This window comes from Eubalaena glacialis, unplaced genomic scaffold (genome assembly GCF_028564815.1).
Source record: "Eubalaena glacialis isolate mEubGla1 unplaced genomic scaffold, mEubGla1.1.hap2.+ XY scaffold_827, whole genome shotgun sequence".
Lineage (NCBI taxonomy): Eukaryota > Metazoa > Chordata > Mammalia > Artiodactyla > Balaenidae > Eubalaena > Eubalaena glacialis.
The window spans coordinates 1-23,660 of NW_026871728.1; the positions used below are offsets into that span (position 1 = coordinate 1).

The 23,660-nt window shown below is 44.5% G+C and overlaps 3 non-coding genes across 3 annotated transcripts; all 3 read right to left on the reverse strand.

Moving 5' to 3' along the window:
* Nucleotides 1-354: 354 nt before the first annotated feature.
* On the reverse strand, nt 355-427 carry TRNAV-CAC (transfer RNA valine (anticodon CAC)). The gene has a single exon. It is a non-coding gene; the product is annotated as a tRNA-Val (tRNA).
* A 10,448-nt stretch (nt 428-10,875) lies between these two features.
* Nucleotides 10,876-10,948, reverse strand: TRNAV-CAC (transfer RNA valine (anticodon CAC)). Its single transcript has one exon. It is a non-coding gene; the product is annotated as a tRNA-Val (tRNA).
* Nucleotides 10,949-21,395: 10,447 nt separating this feature from the next.
* Nucleotides 21,396-21,468, reverse strand: TRNAV-CAC (transfer RNA valine (anticodon CAC)). The gene has a single exon. It is a non-coding gene; the product is annotated as a tRNA-Val (tRNA).
* Between the last annotated feature and the right edge of the window lie 2,192 nt (nt 21,469-23,660).

The following is a 23,660-nucleotide window of genomic DNA, read 5'->3' on the forward strand; positions in this document are numbered from 1 at the left end:
GCTTCACAGGGATGAACTCCTTGGTTTTCAGAGACATAACTCGTGTGAACATGTGGAAGAGGTCTAGGCGCCTGCTTAGTAGGTGAGGGGATTTCCGGATGTAAAAATGACCCGAAGTCAGCCTGGTCCTTTGCCCACTTGGATTAGCTGGCTGTGGCCTGCCCTCCGCAGTGCCTCAGAGCAGAGAAAGGAGGGCGGGTTCCTGGTGCTGAGCAGGCTCTCAGGCAGTAAGCGAACTCCTGCCCTGTACCTTGGGGATGGAAACTGAGGCTGCGCCCGCTGCCTCACCCCCTGCCTTTCGCCCGTTTGGGTTTTTTGAATGGGAAGGTAAAAACTTCAGAAAGGAAGGACGTTTGTTTCCGCCCGGTTTCGAACCGGGGACCTTTCGCGTGTGAGGCGAACGTGATAACCGCTACACTACGGAAACACGGCGGGTGCTACCGCCTTAGTGGCACGTCCCTGAAATCCGTAGGTCCTGCCACCACTATCCGAGTCGCCAACTTTTTCAACTGAAGAATGAACCTTGAAGCCCCGAGATCTCTCAGGCAAGGAGACTGCGGCTTCGAGAGGCCCTGCTTTCAGGGTTCCTCGCCGGCCCCGAAGGGAGGACCCCCCGAGCCTCCCACAGCCGGCCTTCGGGCTCCCGCACCGACCGCAGAGTCCGCGGATCCACGGCTGGTGCCCCCGAGTGCAGGGGTCGCCCCCGCTGCCGACTCCTCAGCTCCCAGAAGCCGCGGGAGCCGGGGCTTCGGGCAAGTGCCCTTTGGGCCTAAGGGGAAAAGGTAGAGAAGTAGGTTCACTCCAGTGAGCTTCTCTCTCTCTGGAGCGGATCCTGTGGGTCCTAGCTGCATTTCTCCAAAGCCTGCAAACAGAATTCCTTTCATCCAGACTTGATTGAGTCGTTTTCAGGGTGAATGCTAGCTTGCTACAAACACTCCGTCGTACCTGAAGGAGGAAATCTACAACTTCCAGGTAAATTCTCTTTTCTTCCTTTGATTTCTTCAAACAACAACAACCAAAAAGACAGGTCACTGGTACACACTTGCACTTTTCTTATAATACTTAACGTAAGTCTGACTATCTATGAAAAGCTCTTGCTGTAGAAACATGTGCAAGAGATCGTCTACCATGAGCTAAACGATCGTCATGCCTGCCCAAGGTCCAAGAATCTGATGAAGCTGGATCCAGTCCCCCACTGCCTTTCGATCACCGGTTAGATCACCGTCCAAACCAACCAATTTTCCAGATGCAGGTCACTAATATGAGGGAGAAGAGGTCAGCTAAACATTTAAACAATCGCAATTTGTTCTGGGGCATGTTGAAAGTCAGCAGTGGTACAGTTAGAAGGGGAAATAAAAGACTTCATGATAACGATAATACCAGCTTTCTCGAGCTTTACTCAGTGACCAGCACTGTTCCTCAGTGCTTTACTGTGGAATAACTTACTAAGTCCACATAACAACCCTGGAAGATAGTGTAGGACTTTACCACCCCTTGTTGCAGATGAGAACACTGAGGCACTGAAAAGCTGAGCTAACCTTTCCAGGGTCTCACCCCCGGTGACAGTGAGAGCCAGCACTCAGACCCAGGCAGTTTGCCTCCAGAGCCCCTCCCCTTGGCCACCATGCTCACGGGTAACTGAGAAAACTTCACTGAGATTTGCATCCCTTCCTTGTTCAACCTCCAAGATTTCAAAAGGAAAAGAAGATTGAAAGGTAGGCCTACAAACCTCGCCAAACTCATTAATGAAATGAAGAAGAAGAGGAGAAAGAGTAAACAGGACCATTGGAGAAGCAACGACGTTAGACGCAGAGAGAATGACGATGAGTTTGTTAAACACATACTAACTGGAAACTGTCTATTTAAAGACTAAGAAGGACCTATCTTCCAACCATTTAAGGCCTAAACTCTCCCTTTCCATGGCAGTCTCCACCCAAGAATAGATTTCAAAGCTACCAACATAGTGTATACAGATGTGAATATGAAAATCATACTTCAACATTAGTAGTAAAGAGATTATTTTTGAATTTTTAAAAATTTTTTTATACAGCAGGTTCTTAATACTTATTTTATATATATTAGTGTATATATGTCAATCCCAATCTCCCAACGCATCCCACCACCACCAACCCCTCTGCCGCTTTCCCCCCGTTGGGGGTCCATATGTTTGTTCTCGACATCTGTGTCTCTCTTTCTGCCCTGCAAGCCGGGTCATCTGAACCATTTTTCTAGGTTCCACAGATATGCGTTAATATACGATATTTGTTTTTCTCTTTCTGACTTACTTCAAGTAGTAAAGAGATTTTGAATGAGTTAGCTCACATGGTTACTAATAAAAATGGGAAACAGTTATTAGGATGTTGTCATTAAACAAAGACAGGATTTATAAAAGAGCCAGAAAAGAGAAGAGAGGAAACACACACACACACGCACACACAAACAAAGCCTGAGAAAGGGGGGTTTTCCCTTTCCTAGAGGAACAGATAGCTGAAAGCCATCAAACAGCTACTCTGGACGGGTTAATCTAGTGAAGTTCCGAACTAATCAGGTAAACGCTTTTGGCTATGTGTGGATGCTCAAAACTTCTTGAGAGTTCAGTGGTGAAATGCATGTGGCGGCTTTTCTTTGTGTACTACCTGCCAGTGTCCCCCTTTGGCACCTGTGAGTTAAGCCTAATTGAACTACTTTCCTCATCAGAATTTCTCAATTTCATATACCCCACCCCCTTCCTTGACTCATATTTATTCTTCAAAGAGCAGATTTGGTCATGAACACTTGATTCTCTCTTTGACACAGTATTAACAGTGGAATGTCAGCTTAAGGTAATGGTTGTGAGCAGCACATGAGTAAGTAGTCAGATATCCGATAGTGAAGGGAAGCCAAAAATCTGAGGACAGCAAACATATCACAGTAACTACTTTGAACTTACTTTCCCTCCTAGCCCAGGACAAAGCAGAAGAAAAAGTATCAACATCACTTTAACAGTAACCGAGTGGCATTAAACTTTTTAAAAATGAGGCATAATATGCATAAAGTACAAAGAGTGTACAGTTCCCAAACCATTACCAGTGTACACCAACCTGAATCACTGCTGAAGCAACCTGAATAACTAAGGTATGGAAAATTACCAGACCACAGAAGGCTTCCTCATGACTCTTCCCATGCAAGAGCTCAGAGTAATCACACACATACCCCTCCCAACCTCTCTGCCTGTTACTTTCACATAAATTGAATCACAGGGCATGCACTGGGTTTGGGGGGTTGGAGGGGCATGAGTCTGACTTCTTTCACTCACCATTATGTCTATGAAATTTAACCCTATTTTTCACGTAGTTCTTTGTCTCTGTGTGTATTCCTTGTAAGAATATAACTCGACATAGTTTTCTACTGTTGGACATTTCAGTTGTTTCCAATTGAAGATATTCTGAAATGGTACGAACATTTTTTTATGACCTTTGGTGGACATACACATTTTTCTAGGGCACCCCATTCCAAGAGAATAATGCCAGTGTTGACTTTCAAAATAATACTTTTGGGGGCTTCCCTGGTTGCGCATTGGTTAAGAATCTGCCTGCCAAGGCAGGGGACACGGGGTCGAGCCCTGTTCCGGGAAGATCCCACATGCTGTGGAGCAACTAAGCCCGTGCACCCCAACTACTGAGCCTACGCTCTAGAGCCCGTGAGCCACAACTACTGAGCCCTCATGCCACAACTACTGACGCCTGCCCGCCTAGAGCCCATGTTCCGCAACAAGAGAAGCCACCACAATGAAGCGTAGCCCCCAGTCACTGCAACTAGAGAAAACCCTCGCCCAGCAACGAAGACCCAACGCAGCCAAAAACAAATAAACAAAATAAATTTTAAAAATTTATAAAAATAAAAATATATAAAAGTTGGGGGGTTTTTTGTTTTTTGTTTTTTTCCAGCAGAAAGGGTTTATTCAGGAATAGCAGGAGAATTGCAATTCAGGACAAGCAAGCTATAGCAAAAGCCATAGGCAAGTCCCACAAACAAAGGAGAGGAAGGAAACTTACTTTACAGAGAAAGAGGAGGAAGCTGAGGGAGGTTGTTTTGAACCCAAGTCCATTGGAGAAAAGTGAAAGTTCAGGGTGATGACGGTTTCTCATTGCCAAGTTGCTGAATTCTTGCAGGAGATGCAACGAATATGTTTTTCTGTTGGGGCCTGTAATCGATGATTCTTGCTGTTGATGCTTCTTCCGTTTGGGTTTGTAATTGACGATACTTCCTGTCTTTGAACTTGAGTGGTACCCCATGAGAGCTCCCACTTCTGGTCTCCCGACTTCATTTGAGTGACGTTTCCCTTTATTAGTTTTCAAACCTGTCACAAGGAATTTTGAATTTTCTATTTTCATCTATGTGAATGTTTTAGGAGACTTATTACGTCAAAATATTATCATTACAACTTGTGGCCCTAGCAACTTTCAAGTGTTCAGTAGCTACATGTGGCTTGTACCTATCATATTGGAGAGCACAGGTCAAAGGTGTAGCACAGCTAAAAGTACGATTTCTGGGCCACAGCATATAACTGTGTATGTATGACCCTCAGTGGATGCTGCCAAATTTTTTTCCAACCTGTGGAACTTTTGTATACCCTTTCCAGAAATGAATAAGAATTTCCAGTGCTCGCCATCCTGTCAACATTTGGTTTTGTTTGTCCTTTTTTTTAAAAAAGTAAGCTTTATTGAGGTGTAATTTACATAGTAAAATCTGCCAACATTAGATTATTCTACATTCTTTTCAATGATATCATGTCTTTGCCAAGCTGGATTTTGGTGCTTGCTGTGATAAAAAGCAAGTGCCATGCAAAAAGTGAATGTGTAACAAGAAGCAAGGAGGCGCTTTGAGAAGGTTTCAGAAGCTGTGCAGTGCGCAGCATGAAGGTTATGATTCTGACGTGTCAGAGCAGTGAAAACACAAGCCACTCTACTGAACTTTTGTCAAGGGAACACATAAGAATAGCCACAGCACCAGCCACAAACCTACAACATATAGAAATATATGTGAACCCAGAAAACAACAGCATTCCCCAACGAAAGCGCTGTTGTCAACCGACCTATCATGAAATTAGGGCAAACGGGAAGGACGAAGACAGAGAGAATTTGCAGGCAACCAAAGATGATTCGTTAATTAAATCAATTTAATGTTAGTCAAAGGATTAAAGTTAACTCTAGATCTTGAACTTGTAATTCAAGCTGACACATGCTGGACCATGAGAATGTTGGAATCATATATTGGTATATATGGAATCATATACTAGATGACGCCTAAAAATATTTACCAAAAATTGTAAGTGGAATAATTGAGTCGTCTGGTTCCTAGAATTACAAGTATTCATTCCTCTTTAAAGAAATTAGTATATTTAATGTACTTGACTAGTATATTTAATATACTTCAACACATAAATTTAAATTATTAGTCGTTGAAAACTTATTGGATAAGTTTGCTTATTTAACCAGTACAACCAGTACAGGAAATTTAGGAAGTCCAACGTAACTCAGATTTTCAAGCCAAAATAAAGCCAAGACTTATATAACAGTATATTATACCACCACTCTTTTCTACATCATAACATAATCTGAAAATATATATATAGTCGTTTTTAGACCAAAATTATTAAACCAATCTAATTTTTCTGAGTAACCTCGATAAAAGCACACGACAGGACATAAACATTTTAAATGTCATTATATATAAAATGTATAAATTATTTAAATTGCTTCAAAGTATTAAGGGTCATCTTTGTAATCAATTTCATTTCGTTTCTCACTGTTGTTCCGAGTAATCAAGACCATTAATTTAATCTACAGCTAAATCTGTTATTGTTCCTTGTCACCAATTCAACAACAAAATTTTTCCTTATAGAAATACCACATTGAAAGCATAAGTGGTAAAGCATTCTTCCCAGAAATTCTTAATTTTCTTATTTTAAATTTATACAAGTGATTATTACTTTCCTGAAATTAATTGGGGAATTAATTTTTAATTAATTTAAATGTTTAGAGGCCTAATTTGTCTATTCTCTCCCAAGGAAGAGAAAGTATATTGTTTTGCTTCTGAGAAAATATATTTAAAGGGAAAAAAATTCATCAAACTAGTGGGCATTATTTAAGGTGAAAGCAGAGGCAATGATATGTTTTAACAGCAACTGACAGTGAGGGAAACACAATGAAATAAGTAAGCCACATTAGGTCCTTGAAGGAAGCTCATTAATGAAAATCGGAGTAATTCTGTGATATGCTTTTGAGTCTCCAGGGTATGTGTCTGTGCATGAAGTCATTGTCCTATGCTTTTGAGTCTCCAGGGTATGTATCTGTGCATGAAGTCATTGCTCCCCATCCATTTTTATTAACGACCGAACTGGCTTACAGTTCTGGAAGGTTTAAATCTTGATTTGTAGGGTTGTCACAAGTGCTCATGCTGCTGAATTTGTTGCTTGTTTGTAATGATATGTCTCTCCTCTGCTTTCTGTCGTCTGATTTCAGCAATCCCTGAAGGACACTTGTTTGAATTTTTTCAGTTATTTAGGAACTTGAGTATACCAATGAAAGAAAGCTGCCTATTCCGTGCTAAAAATTCAACATTCTTCCTGTATTAATCCCCCTTATTTTTTTTTAAACATCTTTATTGAAGTATAATTGCTTTACAATGGTGTGCTAGCTTCTGCTTTACAACAAAGTGAATCAGTTACACATATACATATGTTGCCATATCTCTTCCCTCTTGCATCTCCCTCCCTCCCACCCTCCCTATCCCACCCCTCTAGGTGGTCACAAAGCACCGAGCTGATCTCCCTGTGCTATGCGGCTGCTTCCCACTAGCTATCTATTTTACATTTGGTAGTGTATATATGTCCATGACACTCTCTCACCCTGTCACATCTCACCCCTCCCCCTCCCCATATCCTCAAGTCCATTCTCTAGTAGGTCTGTGTCTTTATTCCCATCTTGCCACTAGGTTCTTCATGACCTCTTTTTTTTTTTTTTTTTTTCCCTTAGATTCCATATATATGTGTTAGCATACTGTATTTGTTTTCCTCTTTCTGACTTACTTCACTCTGTATGACAGACTCTAACTCCATCCACCTCATTACAAACACCTCCATTTCATTTCTTTTTATGGCTGAGTAATATTCCATTGTATATATGTGCCACATCTTCTTTATCCATTCATCCGATGATGGACACCTAGGTTGCTTCCATGTCCTGGCTATTGTAAACAGAGCTGCAATGCATATTTTGGTACATGACTCTTTCTGAATTATGGTTTTCTCAGGGTATATGCCCAGTAGTGGGATTGCTGGGTCATATGGTAGTTCTATTTTTAGTTTTTTAAGGAACCTCCATACTGTTCTCCATAGTGGCTGTATCAATTTACATTCCCACCAACAGTGCAAGAGTGTTCCCTTTTCTCTACACCCTCTCCAGCATTTATTGTTTCTAGATTTTTTGATGATGGCCATTCTGACCGGTGTGAGATGATACCTCATTGTAGTTTTGATTTGCATTTCTCTAATGATTAATGATGTTGAGCATTCTTTCATGTGTCTGTTGGCAATCTGTATCTCTTCTTTGGAGAAATGTCTATTTAGGTCTTCTGCCCATTTTTGGATTGGGTTGTTTGTTTTTTTGTTATTGAGCTGCATGAGCTGCTTGTAAATCTTGGAGATTAATCCTTTGTCCGTTGCTTCATTTGCAAATATTTTCTCCCATTCTGAGGGTTGTCTTTTGGTCTTGTTTATGGTTTCTTTTGCTGTGCAAAAGCTTTTAAGTTTCATTAGGTCCCATTTGTTTATTTGTGTTTTTATTTCCATTTCTCTAGGACCTGGGTCAAAAAGGATCTTGCTGTGACTTATGTCATACAGTGTTCTGCCTATGTTTTCCTCTAAGAGTTTGATAGTGTCTGGCCTTACACTTAGGTCTTTAATCCATTTTGAGTTTATTTTTGTGTATGGTGTCAGGGAGTGTTCTAATTTCATACTTTTACATGTACCTGTCCAATTTTCCCAGCACCACTTATTGAAGAGGCTGTCTTTTCTCCACTGTATATGCTTGCCTCCTTTATCAAAGATAAGGTGACCATATGTGCGTGGGCTTATCTCTGGGCTTTCTATCCTGTTCCATTGATCTATATTTCTGTTTTGGTGCCAGTACCAAACTGTCTTGATTACTGTAGCTTTGTAATATAGTCTGAAGTCAGGGAGCCTGTTAATCCCCCTTATTAATGCTGAGTTCCTTAGGAGGGAACCATTGCATATTAAGATCATCCTTATTGTAGATATTACAGCTTTGCAGTTATTGACAAGGGTTGACTGGGCCCACGTGGTTTTTAGCAAATAGTGGAAAGACAAGAGGTGGACAGCTTCTCACTGCTGCGGTGTCACATACCAGGAAATACCAGAATCCTCAGGACAAGCCTCAGACAAAAAAGACTATCCGGGATAGGACCCCGAATGCAGTTCGGTAAACTTTGTGGGAGCAGATGTACAGGTGATAATCAGCATGGAACACCTGGAATGGTAATCAGCATGGAACACTTGGAATGGTAATCAGCACGGAAAACGCTGAATGGGTTCTAAAACCTCTCTCACCGTTCCTGGGTGGGCTCGAACCACCAACCTTTCGATTAGCGCCGAACGCGCTAACCCATTGCGCCAGAGAGACAGCAGCACGCTGCTCTTCTGGCCTCTCTATGCAGTAGACACTTACCAATTCCTAGGCTGTGCCGCCTTTCTCGCAGGAAAACGGTACCAGTTCCAAAGCTTCGGAAAAACGGAAAGTTTAGAGCAGCCGATCGCACTGGACCTGAGACTGGGGCGAGGTCAGGAAAAGACAACACTAAGCACTATTATCATAGGGCAGCCACCCATGCAGACAATTCTGACAAGCACTTGAGAATACTCCCCCTCCCTTGGACGCATTTCCCATCTGGTCCTCTCATCCTCCCACTCACTACAGGGAAGGATTCGTCACCTTTGTGTCCTGTCAGAACCCTTTACGCTCCGTGCAGGGCACAGAGATCCAGGCCACAGCCAAGGGGCAGCTGCACTTCCCAGAAGGGCCTTTCCCGAGGTAGGCGGTTCCAGCGCTCAGGCTGACCCGAGACCCCACTGCCCGCCAAGGCAACCGGGAAGGAGACCGGAGGGCAGCCGGTCCGGGGGGATTCCTACTAGCACAGAACGTGCCTGGCCTGCACTTCGGGGGCGGGGGGGAGCTGAATAAAACTCCTCCTGAAGCTTCTCTACCGCCTGAAGAGAACGGATTTCAGGTTCCTGAAAGGGCAAGGGGGCCTCCTCGCGAGGACAGAGGCTTCCCCTGGTCTTGGAGGACAAGTCCCGCAGAAGCTGCCTTTGAGAGACACGCCAAACGAAAGGAGCAATCTTGAGTGGAGATGTCTGCAAGGAGCTCTCAAGTGGTGTCGCCATTCTTATATACGGAGAGAGAGTGAGAAACCCAACGTGGGAAAATGTTTACTGTGCACTTACGTACAGAATATACGATGTTATTACTCTTGCAACTTTCTTGTATGTTTCAAAGGGCTTTGGTTTGGGTTCTTAATGAATGTTTGGAACTCGAGTCCCCGATTCTCTTGGGATGAAAACGCGGTAAATAAGACTTCGGGTTTGTACCATGCAGGGAGAAAAGAGCCGAGGCGAGAGCCGGCCAGCCCAGGCTGTTCATTACATCTCACGTCCTCCAGCCTGCGCGATGTCAAGGACCCTGAGGCCGGGACTCAGCGGCATTTGGGGACTCAGTGCAGAAGCTCTTCTGCATCTGAACCTTGAAGCAAAACACAGCTCTGGTCGGGGCAGGAAGAGGAAGACTCCTGCCAGTGGAGACGCTGAAGGGGAAAAAAAGAAAAAAATGTTTACAAAGGCTTCCCTGACCGGGAATCGAACCCGGGCCGCAGCGGTGAAAGCGCCGAATCCTAGCCACTAGACCACCAGGGAACCATTGAGGAGCCCCGACGTAGCGTCTCCAGATGCAAATGGTAAAAGTCAAGATTAAACTTCAGAGACCTGGAGCGCAGGAACGGAGATTTCCCAGAAGCCCAGGGCTGAATGCAGCTGTGCAAGGCTCCCAGCCCTTGCCCGGCTGCTCATCACCCTTCACCTCTCCAGTCTTGGGCGACGCCTTGGGCCCTGAGACAGGACCCAAGGTCCGTCCTGCTCTAGCTTCAGCGCTGTGTGCTGCCGAGCCAAGGTCCTGCTCTCTTTCTGAACCTCGCTTTTCCCTTGAGTCAGGTGCCGACTGGGATGTCAGCAGGTGATGGGCGGATCCGTCCACTTCCTGATCTCTGCCCTGGCTCTGGGGGCTCTCCTGGAGACGGCACCGGTACGGGCTCCTTCCCCTCCGCGACCGGCTCAATTCGTGGAGCCTGACGTTGTTCATTTCTGTGTCTTTGGCTCGGGTCCCCGGTGCACAGTTGGGTTCGGTCTCTTTTGTTGCGTCACGCAAATCAAACTGTTGCGTACGTGTGCCGAGGTGGGGGAAAGCCAAGTGTGCTTCACAGGGATGAACTCCTTGGTTTTCAGAGACATAACTCGTGTGAACATGTGGAAGAGGTCTAGGCGCCTGCTTAGTAGGTGAGGGGATTTCCGGATGTAAAAATGACCCGAAGTCAGCCTGGTCCTTTGCCCACTTGGATTAGCTGGCTGTGGCCTGCCCTCCGCAGTGCCTCAGAGCAGAGAAAGGAGGGCGGGTTCCTGGTGCTGAGCAGGCTCTCAGGCAGTAAGCGAACTCCTGCCCTGTACCTTGGGGATGGAAACTGAGGCTGCGCCCGCTGCCTCACCCCCTGCCTTTCGCCCGTTTGGGTTTTTTGAATGGGAAGGTAAAAACTTCAGAAAGGAAGGACGTTTGTTTCCGCCCGGTTTCGAACCGGGGACCTTTCGCGTGTGAGGCGAACGTGATAACCGCTACACTACGGAAACACGGCGGGTGCTACCGCCTTAGTGGCACGTCCCTGAAATCCGTAGGTCCTGCCACCACTATCCTAGTCGCCAACTTTTTCAACTGAAGAATGAACCTTGAAGCCCCGAGATCTCTCAGGCAAGGAGACTGCGGCTTCCGAGAGGCCCTGCTTTCAGGGTTCCTCGCCGGCCCCGAAGGGAGGACCCCCGAGCCTCCCACAGCCGGCCTTCGGGCTCCCGCACCGACCGCAGAGTCCGCGGATCCACGGCTGTGCCCCCGAGTGCAGGGGTCGCCCCCGCTGCCGACTCCTCAGCTCCCAGAAGCCGCGGGAGCCGGGGCTTCGGGCAAGTGCCCTTTGGGCCTAAGGGGAAAAGGTAGAGAAGTAGGTTCACTCCAGTGAGCTTCTCTCTCTCTGGAGCGGATCCTGTGGGTCCTAGCTGCATTTCTCCAAAGCCTGCAAACAGAATTCCTTTCATCCAGACTTGATTGAGTCGTTTTCAGGGTGAATGCTAGCTTGCTACAAACACTCCGTCGTACCTGAAGGAGGAAATCTACAACTTCCAGGTAAATTCTCTTTTCTTCCTTTGATTTCTTCAAACAACAACAACCAAAAAGACAGGTCACTGGTACACACTTGCACTTTTCTTATAATACTTAACGTAAGTCTGACTATCTATGAAAAGCTCTTGCTGTAGAAACATGTGCAAGAGATCGTCTACCATGAGCTAAACGATCGTCATGCCTGCCCAAGGTCCAAGAATCTGATGAAGCTGGATCCAGTCCCCCACTGCCTTTCGATCACCGGTTAGATCACCGTCCAAACCAACCAATTTTCCAGATGCAGGTCACTAATATGAGGGAGAAGAGGTCAGCTAAACATTTAAACAATCGCAATTTGTTCTGGGGCATGTTGAAAGTCAGCAGTGGTACAGTTAGAAGGGGAAATAAAAGACTTCATGATAACGATAATACCAGCTTTCTCGAGCTTTACTCAGTGACCAGCACTGTTCCTCAGTGCTTTACTGTGGAATAACTTACTAAGTCCACATAACAACCCTGGAAGATAGTGTAGGACTTTACCACCCCTTGTTGCAGATGAGAACACTGAGGCACTGAAAAGCTGAGCTAACCTTTCCAGGGTCTCACCCCCGGTGACAGTGAGAGCCAGCACTCAGACCCAGGCAGTTTGCCTCCAGAGCCCCTGCCCTTGGCCACCATGCTCACGGGTAACTGAGAAAACTTCACTGAGATTTGCATCCCTTCCTTGTTCAACCTCCAAGATTTCAAAAGGAAAAGAAGATTGAAAGGTAGGCCTACAAACCTCGCCAAACTCATTAATGAAATGAAGAAGAAGAGGAGAAAGAGTAAACAGGACCATTGGAGAAGCAACGACGTTAGACGCAGAGAGAATGACGATGAGTTTGTTAAACACATACTAACTGGAAACTGTCTATTTAAAGACTAAGAAGGACCTATCTTCCAACCATTTAAGGCCTAAACTCTCCCTTTCCATGGCAGTCTCCACCCAAGAATAGATTTCAAAGCTACCAACATAGTGTATACAGATGTGAATATGAAAATCATACTTCAACATTAGTAGTAAAGAGATTATTTTTGAATTTTTAAAAATTTTTTTATACAGCAGGTTCTTAATACTTATTTTATATATATTAGTGTATATATGTCAATCCCAATCTCCCAACGCATCCCACCACCACCAACCCCTCTGCCGCTTTCCCCCCGTTGGGGGTCCATATGTTTGTTCTCGACATCTGTGTCTCTCTTTCTGCCCTGCAAGCCGGGTCATCTGAACCATTTTTCTAGGTTCCACAGATATGCGTTAATATACGATATTTGTTTTTCTCTTTCTGACTTACTTCAAGTAGTAAAGAGATTTTGAATGAGTTAGCTCACATGGTTACTAATAAAAATGGGAAACAGTTATTAGGATGTTGTCATTAAACAAAGACAGGATTTATAAAAGAGCCAGAAAAGAGAAGAGAGGAAACACACACACACACGCACACACAAACAAAGCCTGAGAAAGGGGGGTTTTCCCTTTCCTAGAGGAACAGATAGCTGAAAGCCATCAAACAGCTACTCTGGACGGGTTAATCTAGTGAAGTTCCGAACTAATCAGGTAAACGCTTTTGGCTATGTGTGGATGCTCAAAACTTCTTGAGAGTTCAGTGGTGAAATGCATGTGGCGGCTTTTCTTTGTGTACTACCTGCCAGTGTCCCCCTTTGGCACCTGTGAGTTAAGCCTAATTGAACTACTTTCCTCATCAGAATTTCTCAATTTCATATACCCCACCCCCTTCCTTGACTCATATTTATTCTTCAAAGAGCAGATTTGGTCATGAACACTTGATTCTCTCTTTGACACAGTATTAACAGTGGAATGTCAGCTTAAGGTAATGGTTGTGAGCAGCACATGAGTAAGTAGTCAGATATCCGATAGTGAAGGGAAGCCAAAAATCTGAGGACAGCAAACATATCACAGTAACTACTTTGAACTTACTTTCCCTCCTAGCCCAGGACAAAGCAGAAGAAAAAGTATCAACATCACTTTAACAGTAACCGAGTGGCATTAAACTTTTTAAAAATGAGGCATAATATGCATAAAGTACAAAGAGTGTACAGTTCCCAAACCATTACCAGTGTACACCAACCTGAATCACTGCTGAAGCAACCTGAATAACTAAGGTATGGAAAATTACCAGACCACAGAAGGCTTCCTCATGACTCTTCCCATGCAAGAGCTCAGAGTAATCACACACATACCCCTCCCAACCTCTCTGCCTGTTACTTTCACATAAATTGAATCACAGGGCATGCACTGGGTTTGGGGGGTTGGAGGGGCATGAGTCTGACTTCTTTCACTCACCATTATGTCTATGAAATTTAACCCTATTTTTCACGTAGTTCTTTGTCTCTGTGTGTATTCCTTGTAAGAATATAACTCGACATAGTTTTCTACTGTTGGACATTTCAGTTGTTTCCAATTGAAGATATTCTGAAATGGTACGAACATTTTTTTATGACCTTTGGTGGACATACACATTTTTCTAGGGCACCCCATTCCAAGAGAATAATGCCAGTGTTGACTTTCAAAATAATACTTTTGGGGGCTTCCCTGGTTGCGCATTGGTTAAGAATCTGCCTGCCAAGGCAGGGGACACGGGGTCGAGCCCTGTTCCGGGAAGATCCCACATGCTGTGGAGCAACTAAGCCCGTGCACCCCAACTACTGAGCCTACGCTCTAGAGCCCGTGAGCCACAACTACTGAGCCCTCATGCCACAACTACTGACGCCTGCCCGCCTAGAGCCCATGTTCCGCAACAAGAGAAGCCACCACAATGAAGCGTAGCCCCCAGTCACTGCAACTAGAGAAAACCCTCGCCCAGCAACGAAGACCCAACGCAGCCAAAAACAAATAAACAAAATAAATTTTAAAAATTTATAAAAATAAAAATATATAAAAGTTGGGGGGTTTTTTGTTTTTTGTTTTTTTCCAGCAGAAAGGGTTTATTCAGGAATAGCAGGAGAATTGCAATTCAGGACAAGCAAGCTATAGCAAAAGCCATAGGCAAGTCCCACAAACAAAGGAGAGGAAGGAAACTTACTTTACAGAGAAAGAGGAGGAAGCTGAGGGAGGTTGTTTTGAACCCAAGTCCATTGGAGAAAAGTGAAAGTTCAGGGTGATGACGGTTTCTCATTGCCAAGTTGCTGAATTCTTGCAGGAGATGCAACGAATATGTTTTTCTGTTGGGGCCTGTAATCGATGATTCTTGCTGTTGATGCTTCTTCCGTTTGGGTTTGTAATTGACGATACTTCCTGTCTTTGAACTTGAGTGGTACCCCATGAGAGCTCCCACTTCTGGTCTCCCGACTTCATTTGAGTGACGTTTCCCTTTATTAGTTTTCAAACCTGTCACAAGGAATTTTGAATTTTCTATTTTCATCTATGTGAATGTTTTAGGAGACTTATTACGTCAAAATATTATCATTACAACTTGTGGCCCTAGCAACTTTCAAGTGTTCAGTAGCTACATGTGGCTTGTACCTATCATATTGGAGAGCACAGGTCAAAGGTGTAGCACAGCTAAAAGTACGATTTCTGGGCCACAGCATATAACTGTGTATGTATGACCCTCAGTGGATGCTGCCAAATTTTTTTCCAACCTGTGGAACTTTTGTATACCCTTTCCAGAAATGAATAAGAATTTCCAGTGCTCGCCATCCTGTCAACATTTGGTTTTGTTTGTCCTTTTTTTTAAAAAAGTAAGCTTTATTGAGGTGTAATTTACATAGTAAAATCTGCCAACATTAGATTATTCTACATTCTTTTCAATGATATCATGTCTTTGCCAAGCTGGATTTTGGTGCTTGCTGTGATAAAAAGCAAGTGCCATGCAAAAAGTGAATGTGTAACAAGAAGCAAGGAGGCGCTTTGAGAAGGTTTCAGAAGCTGTGCAGTGCGCAGCATGAAGGTTATGATTCTGACGTGTCAGAGCAGTGAAAACACAAGCCACTCTACTGAACTTTTGTCAAGGGAACACATAAGAATAGCCACAGCACCAGCCACAAACCTACAACATATAGAAATATATGTGAACCCAGAAAACAACAGCATTCCCCAACGAAAGCGCTGTTGTCAACCGACCTATCATGAAATTAGGGCAAACGGGAAGGACGAAGACAGAGAGAATTTGCAGGCAACCAAAGATGATTCGTTAATTAAATCAATTTAATGTTAGTCAAAGGATTAAAGTTAACTCTAGATCTTGAACTTGTAATTCAAGCTGACACATGCTGGACCATGAGAATGTTGGAATCATATATTGGTATATATGGAATCATATACTAGATGACGCCTAAAAATATTTACCAAAAATTGTAAGTGGAATAATTGAGTCGTCTGGTTCCTAGAATTACAAGTATTCATTCCTCTTTAAAGAAATTAGTATATTTAATGTACTTGACTAGTATATTTAATATACTTCAACACATAAATTTAAATTATTAGTCGTTGAAAACTTATTGGATAAGTTTGCTTATTTAACCAGTACAACCAGTACAGGAAATTTAGGAAGTCCAACGTAACTCAGATTTTCAAGCCAAAATAAAGCCAAGACTTATATAACAGTATATTATACCACCATTCTTTTCTACATCATAACATAATCTGAAAATATATATATAGTCGTTTTTAGACCAAAATTATTAAACCAATCTAATTTTTCTGAGTAACCTCGATAAAAGCACACGACAGGACATAAACATTTTAAATGTCATTATATATAAAATGTATAAATTATTTAAATTGCTTCAAAGTATTAAGGGTCATCTTTGTAATCAATTTCATTTCGTTTCTCACTGTTGTTCCGAGTAATCAAGACCATTAATTTAATCTACAGCTAAATCTGTTATTGTTCCTTGTCACCAATTCAACAACAAAATTTTTCCTTATAGAAATACCACATTGAAAGCATAAGTGGTAAAGCATTCTTCCCAGAAATTCTTAATTTTCTTATTTTAAATTTATACAAGTGATTATTACTTTCCTGAAATTAATTGGGGAATTAATTTTTAATTAATTTAAATGTTTAGAGGCCTAATTTGTCTATTCTCTCCCAAGGAAGAGAAAGTATATTGTTTTGCTTCTGAGAAAATATATTTAAAGGGAAAAAAATTCATCAAACTAGTGGGCATTATTTAAGGTGAAAGCAGAGGCAATGATATGTTTTAACAGCAACTGACAGTGAGGGAAACACAATGAAATAAGTAAGCCACATTAGGTCCTTGAAGGAAGCTCATTAATGAAAATCGGAGTAATTCTGTGATATGCTTTTGAGTCTCCAGGGTATGTGTCTGTGCATGAAGTCATTGTCCTATGCTTTTGAGTCTCCAGGGTATGTATCTGTGCATGAAGTCATTGCTCCCCATCCATTTTTATTAACGACCGAACTGGCTTACAGTTCTGGAAGGTTTAAATCTTGATTTGTAGGGTTGTCACAAGTGCTCATGCTGCTGACTTTGTTGCTTGTTTGTAATGATATGTCTCTCCTCTGCTTTCTGTCGTCTGATTTCAGCAATCCCTGAAGGACACTTGTTTGAATTTTTTCAGTTATTTAGGAACTTGAGTATACCAATGAAAGAAAGCTGCCTATTCCGTGCTAAAAATTCAATATTCTTCCTGTATTAATCCCCCTTATTTTTTTTTAAACATCTTTATTGAAGTATAATTGCTTTACAATGGTGTGCTAGCTTCTGCTTTACAACAAAGTGAATCAGTTACACATATACATATGTTGCCATATCTCTTCCCTCTTGCATCTCCCTCCCTCCCACCCTCCCTATCCCACCCCTCTAGGTGGTCACAAAGCACCGAGCTGATCTCCCTGTGCTATGCGGCTGCTTCCCACTAGCTATCTATTTTACATTTGGTAGTGTATATATGTCCATGACACTCTCTCACCCTGTCACATCTCACCCCTCCCCCTCCCCATATCCTCAAGTCCATTCTCTAGTAGGTCTGTGTCTTTATTCCCATCTTGCCACTAGGTTCTTCATGACCTCTTTTTTTTTTTTTTTTTTTCCCTTAGATTCCATATATATGTGTTAGCATACTGTATTTGTTTTCCTCTTTCTGACTTACTTCACTCTGTATGACAGACTCTAACTCCATCCACCTCATTACAAACACCTCCATTTCATTTCTTTTTATGGCTGAGTAATATTCCATTGTATATATGTGCCACATCTTCTTTATCCATTCATCCGATGATGGACACCTAGGTTGCTTCCATGTCCTGGCTATTGTAAACAGAGCTGCAATGCATATTTTGGTACATGACTCTTTCTGAATTATGGTTTTCTCAGGGTATATGCCCAGTAGTGGGATTGCTGGGTCATATGGTAGTTCTATTTTTAGTTTTTTAAGGAACCTCCATACTGTTCTCCATAGTGGCTGTATCAATTTACATTCCCACCAACAGTGCAAGAGTGTTCCCTTTTCTCTACACCCTCTCCAGCATTTATTGTTTCTAGATTTTTTGATGATGGCCATTCTGACCGGTGTGAGATGATACCTCATTGTAGTTTTGATTTGCATTTCTCTAATGATTAATGATGTTGAGCATTCTTTCATGTGTCTGTTGGCAATCTGTATCTCTTCTTTGGAGAAATGTCTATTTAGGTCTTCTGCCCATTTTTGGATTGGGTTGTTTGTTTTTTTGTTATTGAGCTGCATGAGCTGCTTGTAAATCTTGGAGATTAATCCTTTGTCCGTTGCTTCATTTGCAAATATTTTCTCCCATTCTGAGGGTTGTCTTTTGGTCTTGTTTATGGTTTCTTTTGCTGTGCAAAAGCTTTTAAGTTTCATTAGGTCCCATTTGTTTATTTGTGTTTTTATTTCCATTTCTCTAGGACCTGGGTCAAAAAGGATCTTGCTGTGACTTATGTCATACAGTGTTCTGCCTATGTTTTCCTCTAAGAGTTTGATAGTGTCTGGCCTTACACTTAGGTCTTTAATCCATTTTGAGTTTATTTTTGTGTATGGTGTCAGGGAGTGTTCTAATTTCATACTTTTACATGTACCTGTCCAATTTTCCCAGCACCACTTATTGAAGAGGCTGTCTTTTCTCCACTGTATATGCTTGCCTCCTTTATCAAAGATAAGGTGACCATATGTGCGTGGGCTTATCTCTGGGCTTTCTATCCTGTTCCATTGATCTATATTTCTGTTTTGGTGCCAGTACCAAACTGTCTTGATTACTGTAGCTTTGTAATATAGTCTGAAGTCAGGGAGCCTGTTAATCCCCCTTATTAATGCTGAGTTCCTTAGGAGGGAACCATTGCATATTAAGATCATCCTTATTGTAGATATTACAGCTTTGCAGTTATTGACAAGGGTTGACTGGGCCCACGTGGTTTTTAGCAAATAGTGGAAAGACAAGAGGTGGACAGCTTCTCACTGCTGCGGTGTCACATACCAGGAAATACCAGAATCCTCAGGACAAGCCTCAGACAAAAAAGACTATCCGGGATAGGACCCCGAATGCAGTTCGGTAAACTTTGTGGGAGCAGATGTACAGGTGATAATCAGCATGGAACACCTGGAATGGTAATCAGCATGGAACACTTGGAATGGTAATCAGCACGGAAAACGCTGAATGGGTTCTAAAACCTCTCTCACCGTTCCTGGGTGGGCTCGAACCACCAACCTTTCGATTAGCGCCGAACGCGCTAACCCATTGCGCCAGAGAGACAGCAGCACGCTGCTCTTCTGGCCTCTCTATGCAGTAGACACTTACCAATTCCTAGGCTGTGCCGCCTTTCTCGCAGGAAAACGGTACCAGTTCCAAAGCTTCGGAAAAACGGAAAGTTTAGAGCAGCCGATCGCACTGGACCTGAGACTGGGGCGAGGTCAGGAAAAGACAACACTAAGCACTATTATCATAGGGCAGCCACCCATGCAGACAATTCTGACAAGCACTTGAGAATACTCCCCCTCCCTTGGACGCATTTCCCATCTGGTCCTCTCATCCTCCCACTCACTACAGGGAAGGATTCGTCCCCTTTGTGTCCTGTCAGAACCCTTTACGCTCCGTGCAGGGCACAGAGATCCAGGCCACAGCCAAGGGGCAGCTGCACTTCCCAGAAGGGCCTTTCCCGAGGTAGGCGGTTCCAGCGCTCAGGCTGACCCGAGACCCCACTGCCCGCCAAGGCAACCGGGAAGGAGACCGGAGGGCAGCCGGTCCGGGGGGATTCCTACTAGCACAGAACGTGCCTGGCCTGCACTTCGGGGGCGGGGGGGAGCTGAATAAAACTCCTCCTGAAGCTTCTCTACCGCCTGAAGAGAACGGATTTCAGGTTCCTGAAAGGGCAAGGGGGCCTCCTCGCGAGGACAGAGGCTTCCCCTGGTCTTGGAGGACAAGTCCCGCAGAAGCTGCCTTTCAGAGACACGCCAAACGAAAGGAGCAATCTTGAGTGGAGATGTCTGCAAGGAGCTCTCAAGTGGTGTCGCCATTCTTATATACGGAGAGAGAGTGAGAAACCCAACGTGGGAAAATGTTTACTGTGCACTTACGTACAGAATATACGATGTTATTACTCTTGCAACTTTCTTGTATGTTTCAAAGGGCTTTGGTTTGGGTTCTTAATGAATGTTTGGAACTCGAGTCCCCGATTCTCTTGGGATGAAAACGCGGTAAATAAGACTTCGGGTTTGTACCATGCAGGGAGAAAAGAGCCGAGGCGAGAGCCGGCCAGCCCAGGCTGTTCATTACATCTCACGTCCTCCAGCCTGCGCGATGTCAAGGACCCTGAGGCCGGGACTCAGCGGCATTTGGGGACTCAGTGCAGAAGCTCTTCTGCATCTGAACCTTGAAGCAAAACACAGCTCTGGTCGGGGCAGGAAGAGGAAGACTCCTGCCAGTGGAGACGCTGAAGGGGAAAAAAAGAAAAAAATGTTTACAAAGGCTTCCCTGACCGGGAATCGAACCCGGGCCGCAGCGGTGAAAGCGCCGAATCCTAGCCACTAGACCACCAGGGAACCATTGAGGAGCCCCGACGTAGCGTCTCCAGATGCAAATGGTAAAAGTCAAGATTAAACTTCAGAGACCTGGAGCGCAGGAACGGAGATTTCCCAGAAGCCCAGGGCTGAATGCAGCTGTGCAAGGCTCCCAGCCCTTGCCCGGCTGCTCATCACCCTTCACCTCTCCAGTCTTGGGCGACGCCTTGGGCCCTGAGACAGGACCCAAGGTCCGTCCTGCTCTAGCTTCAGCGCTGTGTGCTGCCGAGCCAAGGTCCTGCTCTCTTTCTGAACCTCGCTTTTCCCTTGAGTCAGGTGCCGACTGGGATGTCAGCAGGTGATGGGCGGATCCGTCCACTTCCTGATCTCTGCCCTGGCTCTGGGGGCTCTCCTGGAGACGGCACCGGTACGGGCTCCTTCCCCTCCGCGACCGGCTCAATTCGTGGAGCCTGACGTTGTTCATTTCTGTGTCTTTGGCTCGGGTCCCCGGTGCACAGTTGGGTTCGGTCTCTTTTGTTGCGTCACGCAAATCAAACTGTTGCGTACGTGTGCCGAGGTGGGGGAAAGCCAAGTGTGCTTCACAGGGATGAACTCCTTGGTTTTCAGAGACATAACTCGTGTGAACATGTGGAAGAGGTCTAGGCGCCTGCTTAGTAGGTGAGGGGATTTCCGGATGTAAAAATGACCCGAAGTCAGCCTGGTCCTTTGCCCACTTGGATTAGCTGGCTGTGGCCTGCCCTCCGCAGTGCCTCAGAGCAGAGAAAGGAGGGCGGGTTCCTGGTGCTGAGCAGGCTCTCAGGCAGTAAGCGAACTCCTGCCCTGTACCTTGGGGATGGAAACTGAGGCTGCGCCCGCTGCCTCACCCCCTGCCTTTCGCCCGTTTGGGTTTTTTGAATGGGAAGGTAAAAACTTCAGAAAGGAAGGACGTTTGTTTCCGCCCGGTTTCGAACCGGGGACCTTTCGCGTGTGAGGCGAACGTGATAACCGCTACACTACGGAAACACGGCGGGTGCTACCGCCTTAGTGGCACGTCCCTGAAATCCGTAGGTCCTGCCACCACTATCCTAGTCGCCAACTTTTTCAACTGAAGAATGAACCTTGAAGCCCCGAGATCTCTCAGGCAAGGAGACTGCGGCTTCCGAGAGGCCCTGCTTTCAGGGTTCCTCGCCGGCCCCGAAGGGAGGACCCCCGAGCCTCCCACAGCCGGCCTTCGGGCTCCCGCACCGACCGCAGAGTCCGCGGATCCACGGCTGTGCCCCCGAGTGCAGGGGTCGCCCCCGCTGCTGACTCCTCAGCTCCCAGAAGCCGCGGGAGCCGGGGCTTCGGGCAAGTGCCCTTTGGGCCTAAGGGGAAAAGGTAGAGAAGTAGGTTCACTCCAGTGAGCTTCTCTCTCTCTGGAGCGGATCCTGTGGGTCCTAGCTGCATTTCTCCAAAGCCTGCAAACAGAATTCCTTTCATCCAGACTTGATTGAGTCGTTTTCAGGGTGAATGCTAGCTTGCTACAAACACTCCGTCGTACCTGAAGGAGGAAATCTACAACTTCCAGGTAAATTCTCTTTTCTTCCTTTGATTTCTTCAAACAACAACAACCAAAAAGACAGGTCACTGGTACACACTTGCACTTTTCTTATAATACTTAACGTAAGTCTGACTATCTATGAAAAGCTCTTGCTGTAGAAACATGTGCAAGAGATCGTCTACCATGAGCTAAACGATCGTCATGCCTGCCCAAGGTCCAAGAATCTGATGAAGCTGGATCCAGTCCCCCACTGCCTTTCGATCACCGGTTAGATCACCGTCCAAACCAACCAATTTTCCAGATGCAGGTCACTAATATGAGGGAGAAGAGGTCAGCTAAACATTTAAACAATCGCAATTTGTTCTGGGGCATGTTGAAAGTCAGCAGTGGTACAGTTAGAAGGGGAAATAAAAGACTTCATGATAACGATAATACCAGCTTTCTCGAGCTTTACTCAGTGACCAGCACTGTTCCTCAGTGCTTTACTGTGGAATAACTTACTAAGTCCACATAACAACCCTGGAAGATAGTGTAGGACTTTACCACCCCTTGTTGCAGATGAGAACACTGAGGCACTGAAAAGCTGAGCTAACCTTTCCAGGGTCTCACCCCCGGTGACAGTGAGAGCCAGCACTCAGACCCAGGCAGTTTGCCTCCAGAGCCCCTCCCCTTGGCCACCATGCTCACGGGTAACTGAGAAAACTTCACTGAGATTTGCATCCCTTCCTTGTTCAACCTCCAAGATTTCAAAAGGAAAAGAAGATTGAAAGGTAGGCCTACAAACCTCGCCAAACTCATTAATGAAATGAAGAAGAAGAGGAGAAAGAGTAAACAGGACCATTGGAGAAGCAACGACGTTAGACGCAGAGAGAATGACGATGAGTTTGTTAAACACATACTAACTGGAAACTGTCTATTTAAAGACTAAGAAGGACCTATCTTCCAACCATTTAAGGCCTAAACTCTCCCTTTCCATGGCAGTCTCCACCCAAGAATAGATTTCAAAGCTACCAACATAGTGTATACAGATGTGAATATGAAAATCATACTTCAACATTAGTAGTAAAGAGATTATTTTTGAATTTTTAAAAATTTTTTTATACAGCAGGTTCTTAATACTTATTTTATATATATTAGTGTATATATGTCAATCCCAATCTCCCAACGCATCCCACCACCACCAACCCCTCTGCCGCTTTCCCCCCGTTGGGGGTCCATATGTTTGTTCTCGACATCTGTGTCTCTCTTTCTGCCCTGCAAGCCGGGTCATCTGAACCATTTTTCTAGGTTCCACAGATATGCGTTAATATACGATATTTGTTTTTCTCTTTCTGACTTACTTCAAGTAGTAAAGAGATTTTGAATGAGTTAGCTCACATGGTTACTAATAAAAATGGGAAACAGTTATTAGGATGTTGTCATTAAACAAAGACAGGATTTATAAAAGAGCCAGAAAAGAGAAGAGAGGAAACACACACACACACGCACACACAAACAAAGCCTGAGAAAGGGGGGTTTTCCCTTTCCTAGAGGAACAGATAGCTGAAAGCCATCAAACAGCTACTCTGGACGGGTTAATCTAGTGAAGTTCCGAACTAATCAGGTAAACGCTTTTGGCTATGTGTGGATGCTCAAAACTTCTTGAGAGTTCAGTGGTGAAATGCATGTGGCGGCT